Source organism: Chiloscyllium plagiosum, chromosome 8, assembly GCF_004010195.1.
Source record: "Chiloscyllium plagiosum isolate BGI_BamShark_2017 chromosome 8, ASM401019v2, whole genome shotgun sequence".
Lineage (NCBI taxonomy): Eukaryota > Metazoa > Chordata > Chondrichthyes > Orectolobiformes > Hemiscylliidae > Chiloscyllium > Chiloscyllium plagiosum.
The window spans coordinates 38,409,811-38,415,726 of record NC_057717.1 but is presented as its reverse complement, the minus strand read 5'-3'; the positions used below and the strand labels follow the sequence as shown (position 1 = coordinate 38,415,726).

At 44.1% G+C, this 5,916-nt stretch overlaps 1 non-coding gene across 1 annotated transcript; it reads left to right on the top strand.

The window, feature by feature from the left end:
- Positions 1 to 2,985: 2,985 nt before the first annotated feature.
- trnas-aga lies at positions 2,986 to 3,067 on the top strand. The gene has a single exon. It is a non-coding gene; the product is annotated as a tRNA-Ser (tRNA).
- Positions 3,068 to 5,916: the final 2,849 nt, after the last annotated feature.

The window sequence follows — 5,916 nt, the reverse complement described above, 5'->3', positions numbered from 1 at the left end:
TAGTTACAACACAAGGAGTTAACCAGCGCTGCAGACGGTCCAAGCCCCTAAATCAGAAACACTCAATGCCCTACATACAACTACAAGAACATCTGCCCGTGGCGTATACGGGCTGGCTGAAGTTCATGTTTAGAGCTCGCTAGTTGTCCGACTGTTTCTCCGATATAGTGTTTCGTGCAGTCCCTGCATGGAATCTTGACAACCACATTTGTCCTGCACAAGATGGGCATTGGATATTGCTTTCTGGTGAGCTTTCCATCAGCGAGGCTGTTGGTTTATGTGCTGTCCTAAGTTCGTGTGTTCAGAGGAGTCTGGCTATCAGTTTCCAGAAATTTATTTTAAAAAAGGGAAGCATGGTGTTTCAATTGCTTTATGGCATATCCTAATTGACAATTTAGTGTGCCAGACAACTGGGAATGCAGTTGTGGGATACATATTCTTGGCAAAGAATTTGTGTGGCCGTCACTAATTGCCACGGCTAGCTGTCCCGAGTAGCTATACGTACAGACAGCAAGCATCCTCGAGAGCAGCACAACAGTAATAGAACATGGCAATCGGTAGGCAGCCAGAGATTTTCTAGAAGCAGGGCACCCATCCACGGATTCCATCAATAAACACATTAATCAGGATCCAATCTGCAACACCAACAGCCGAACCCAGCGACAATGAAACTAAATCAATTCCAAACGCCACAGGACAGTAGGCCTCACAACAGGCTCTGCAACCCTGAGAATGTTACCCAGAACTGTGAGGAACCCACTTCCCAGCACCGCAAAACATTCCAACAACATCTCCATGAAGTACACGAGCTTCGCATCTTTCTGCTCCAAAGCACTCCGATTTTTCACAGCAGAGAATTGTACACTGAACTCCCGCGTGCAAGGTGAGGATGCCAAACCCAACACGATCAATAATGGCAGTGAGAGCGAGGGCAACAATTTCCATTGTCATATGGACAGCCACAAACACTCCCTTTGAAAGGTACCTTTAAATATGAAAGTCTGTGCAGCAGTATAATCGGGGAACCAAGTAGCCTGCGCTGGGTATTCACATTTCAGACAATTTCCATTTTCACTGAAAGTGAATGGATATTACTATTTCATTGCTGATATGAAACCAGATTCTGCATTGTATCTGCTCGCCGTTTTTGTTGTTGCAGTGGCGAAAAGGTTGGCAATCGCGATGAGAAATGGTTTTTGTATTTCCCTCATTTTCTTCATGACTGTCCTGGTGAAGTGGGCTGGTGATTGGTCCTCTCGATCAGATGGAGCCATCAGCGCATTGTTGACCTAATTTCATCACGAGTGCAATTGGTAAACTTCATTTTTCATGGGTTATTGCTGTTCCGTTTTGTTTTATGTTTGTTGAGCACTTCCTGTGACTTGGCAATGCACTAAATCTCCAGTATGTCCTGAATTGCCTCGCTGCCGTTTCTCTGAGCAGTTCATGACATAATCGGCTTGCACTGCAACAAAGGCAGCATGCATGCTTCGGTGTGTCTGGCAATGGGCCACCCTTTCTGTTTTGCTTCTGTTCCACATGAAGAGCTGTCAGTTTCTGGATTCGTTGGAGAGCTGAGGGGGGTAACATTACCGGTGCGGTATTATTCTTCAGCCAAACTGTTTGATGGCAAAGTTGGGAAGGTGCCAAACGAATGGTGATTGGCAGCAAAAGTCCGGAAAAACCCTCATCGCTGGGTCAACTCGTCCCATCCACCCTCCGGAAATATAGGGGGTAACATTATCCGTGCGGTATTATTCTTCAGCCAAACTCTTTGATGGTAAAGTTGGGAAGGTGCCAAACGAATGGTCATTGGCAGCAAAGGTCCGGAAAGACCCTCATCGCTGGGTCAACTCGTCCTATCCACCCTCCAGAAATATAGGAAAACGCGCTGACTGCATAACAAAAATAGTGCATTTTTCTGCAAATGGTCCATTAAAACTGGTGTCAGCTGCGGGAGCACATCAAAGTTGCCGAGCTCGGAAAAAGACCCTCCTATCGAACATGTCCCTGCTGAACAGATAACCGAAATTAATTGAACCATATTTGACAAAATGTGTTCCTTATCTCTCCGAACGCTTCCTGTGTATATACCCATTCGGATGCCATTGAATTTGCCTTAAATGTGGCAAATCATTCTGCACACACAGAAATGTCTGTGTGAACTCGCTGAGTTTCTGCATGACACCATGAACAAACTTTGGGCCAAAGTTGGAAACTGCGACTAGAATAGATGGCTCTCTGATTAGCCGCAAACCACAAAGGACGGAATGGCCTTTTCACACTTTGTAAATCTTCGAAGACAAGTTGAAAATGATCTGCAACGAAAATGTTCTTGTGAGGATTTACTTGTGAGGATTCGGTACTCTCAGCACCGTGGCCAGGATCGTATTCCCGGTCATGGAATGGTTGTATTGTTCATCAAACATATCGGTGTACCAGTACTTCTGCCGTTTTTCCGATGCTGGCAGGTCATTGGTTTTGTCCAAAACATTATGAAGGTTAACATAAAACAATAGCTGCAGTTTCTGGAAATCTGAGCCAAAAACGAAAATTGTTTGCGGAACGCAGCAGGACTGGCAATAGAAAGGTCGACTTGCCTGCTCTTCGGATGCTGCCTGACCTGCTGTGCTTATCCGGCATGACTCTGATCTAAAATCTGGTTTCCAGCATCTGCAGTCCTCACTTTTGCCGAGATCCTTCAGTGTCGCTGGTTCACAATTCAAGAACTCCATCTCTAGCGGTTTCATGTCTGTACCTCCGCATTGCCAAGTGTGATTTTCCTTTCAATAAATAATTTTGACTCAGTTTGGCTGCAAATATCTTTTCCTACCTTTGTGCTTTTCTTTTACATTGGTGTCTCGCACTTTCCAAATGACACCAAAGGTATGAAAGGAGATGGAAGCATTTAGCTCATCAAGTCAGCGACAGCTTTCAATGAGATCACGGCTGATTTGGTCAATGCTCAAGTCTACTGCGCGGTCTGTAGTCATGGCCGAGTGGTTAAGGCGATGGATTAGAAATCCATTGGGGTTTCCCCACGTAGGTTCGAGTCCTGCTGACTACGTTATGAATGCCTTCCTGCGAGAACAATTTTCGTACAAAGTTCAGAAAACCTCTTTTGCAAACCAGGCCGGTAATTTGATGAGACTTGGGAAACTCGAGTTCTTCATCGGAAATGTTTCATATTTAAAACATTATCTCTGTTTTTCTTTCCAGATGCACTGCTCGACACATCGGGTTTCTGCAGTTGTTATTGAACGTCCTAAGCAGAAGTGTTGCTTTTCATTAGATTCCTTTAATCCCTGTCCTCTGTTCTCTGACTCGGGTCAGTGGCAACACTTCCTCCTGCTCGTCAAAGTGCTCATTCTCCACCGCTACCTCTCTCATCATTACAAACAACCGCCGGAAATTGCCACTTTACCATCTTTGTTCCAAAGTGAAACTCACCAGCCTCTGGAATCTCTCCACCAAACGCGACTTCTCATCCCCAGACATGGTGCAAGCCAGAGGATTGTGAAGAGATACTGTGAAAATATTGTAAGTTGAAGTTCGATAAATGTTTAAGAAGCAAACTATATAATTTAGGCTCCTGCTTTGGAAATCTTGAGAAACTCTTTGGGAAATGGAATCAGAGGAGGATGAAGAAGTGTGAACTGTCGGACCGAGTAGAGGACGCGACATTGACTCTGATGTTCTCGGGACAGGAACTGATCTGAGACATTGAAAGAATTCTCGCTCAAGTGCGTGAGGAATGCAAACTTCATCTGGACTCTGGGACAGTGAAAAACTCAAGACAATATCCAAATATTGACTGGGATCACTACAGTCCGAGTACTATAGATGGGTCAGTTTTTGCCCAGTGCGTGCTGCAGGGCTTCCTGACACAGTATGTGGACATGCCTTCAAGGGACGAAGCCACTTTCGATTTAGTACTGGGTAACGAGCCTAGCCAGGTTTTAGATTCGGAAGTAGATGAGCACTTTGGAGACAACGATCACAATTCTCTCAGGTTTACTTTCGTGATTGAAAGGGATAGTTGAACTCCACGGAGCAAGAGTTTCAGCTGGTGGAAGAGAAATTACGATGTGTCGAGGTAAGATTTAGGAAGCGTAGAATTGGGTAGGAACCTGCAGGGGGTGAGCACATTAAAATGTGGAGTTTATTCAAGGAAAAGCTCCTGTGTGTCCTAGATAAGTATGTACCTGTCAGGCAGGGAGGAAGATATAGAACGCGTGAGCCGTGGTTTACTAAGGAAGTGGAATCCCTGGTCAAGAAGAACAAGAAGTCTTATGTTAGGACAAAATGTGAAAACTCAGTTAGAGCGCTCGAGGGTTCCAACGATATCAGGAAAGACTGAAAAGGGGGCTGAGAAGAGCCAGGAGGAGACATGAGAAGTTGTTGGCATATAGGTTCAGGGTTAACTCTAAGGCTTTCCATAGGTATGCCAGGAATAAAAGAATGACGAGAGTTAAATTTCGGAAAATCAAAGATAATAGTGCGAAGTTGTGTCTGGAGTCAGAGGAGACAGGGGAAGCGCTAAATAAATATTTTTCGACAGTGTTCGCTATAGAAAATGAAAATGTTGGCGAGGAAGATACTGAGATACTTGCGTCTAGAGAAGTAGAGATTGAGGTTCACAAGTTTTAGGTGATAGAAATATTGGAGAGTGATATAACAGACAAGTCCCCTGGGCCGGATGGGATCTGTCCTAGGATCCTCTGGGAAACAAGGGAAGAGATTGATGAGCCTTTAGCGTCGATCGTCAAATCATCGTTGTCTACAGGCATAGTGCCTGTGGAATGGAGCATAGCATATGTTGTTCCCGTGTTCAAACAGTGTCGTAGAGACAACCCTGGTAATTACAGACCAGTGAGTCTCACTGTAGTTGTTGGTAACGTGTTGGAAAAGGTTATTATGGATAGGATTTATGACCATCTAGAAAAGAATAATCTGATCAGGGACAGTCAGCACGGTTTTGTGATGGGTCGGCCTTGCCTAACGAATCTTATTGACTTTTTTGACAAAGTGACCAAACAGGGAGATTACAGTAAACCGATTGATGTGGTGTATATGGGTTTCAAAACGTTGTTCGATAAGGTTCCCCACAATAGGCTATTATACAAAATGCGGTGGAATGGAATTGTGGGAGAGATTGCAGCTTTGATCAGTAATTGACTTGCGAATATAAAACAGTGTTGTAGTTAATGGAACATGTTCTTCTTGGTGTCCATGTACTGGCGGCGTACCACAAGGGTCGGTGTTAGGTCCACTGCTGTTACATGAGATCTAACCTTGCCAATCAGTCTCCCATGGGAACATTGTTGAACGCCTTACTGAAGTCCATATAGATCACATTCACTGATCTGCCCTCATCAATCTTCTTTGTTACTTCTTCAAAAAACTCAATCAAATTTGTGAGACATGATTGCCCACGCACAAAGCCATGTTAACTGTCCCGAATCAGTCCTTGTCTTTCCAAATACATGCACATTCTGTTCCTCAGGATTCCCGCCAACAATTGGAGTATTCTTGGCAGATGCAGTTTCATGTAGGGGATGCGAGGTCATATACTTTGTTGGGATGAATCAAAAGACACGCTACTATTAAAATCGATAGAAACGCAAAGGATGTGCAGTGCAGAGTGCAGTGCAGAGTGTTCTTATACATGAAACGAACATATTTATTTCTTGCTGGCAAAAGAAAGCCTTTTCTGATGCTCACAATGATCGAAATGGTTTCCAAGAAAATAGGAAAATTAAGTCACCAGTAGAGTAATCAATTACCAAGATATCCCTCGTAATGTTTTATGGGACATGTGGATGTTTTTGATTATGGTTCTCCAAACATTTTTACAATGGAACCGAGAGTTTTAGATGGGAAGTTAAGATCACGCATGACTATTGCCATTTTTGT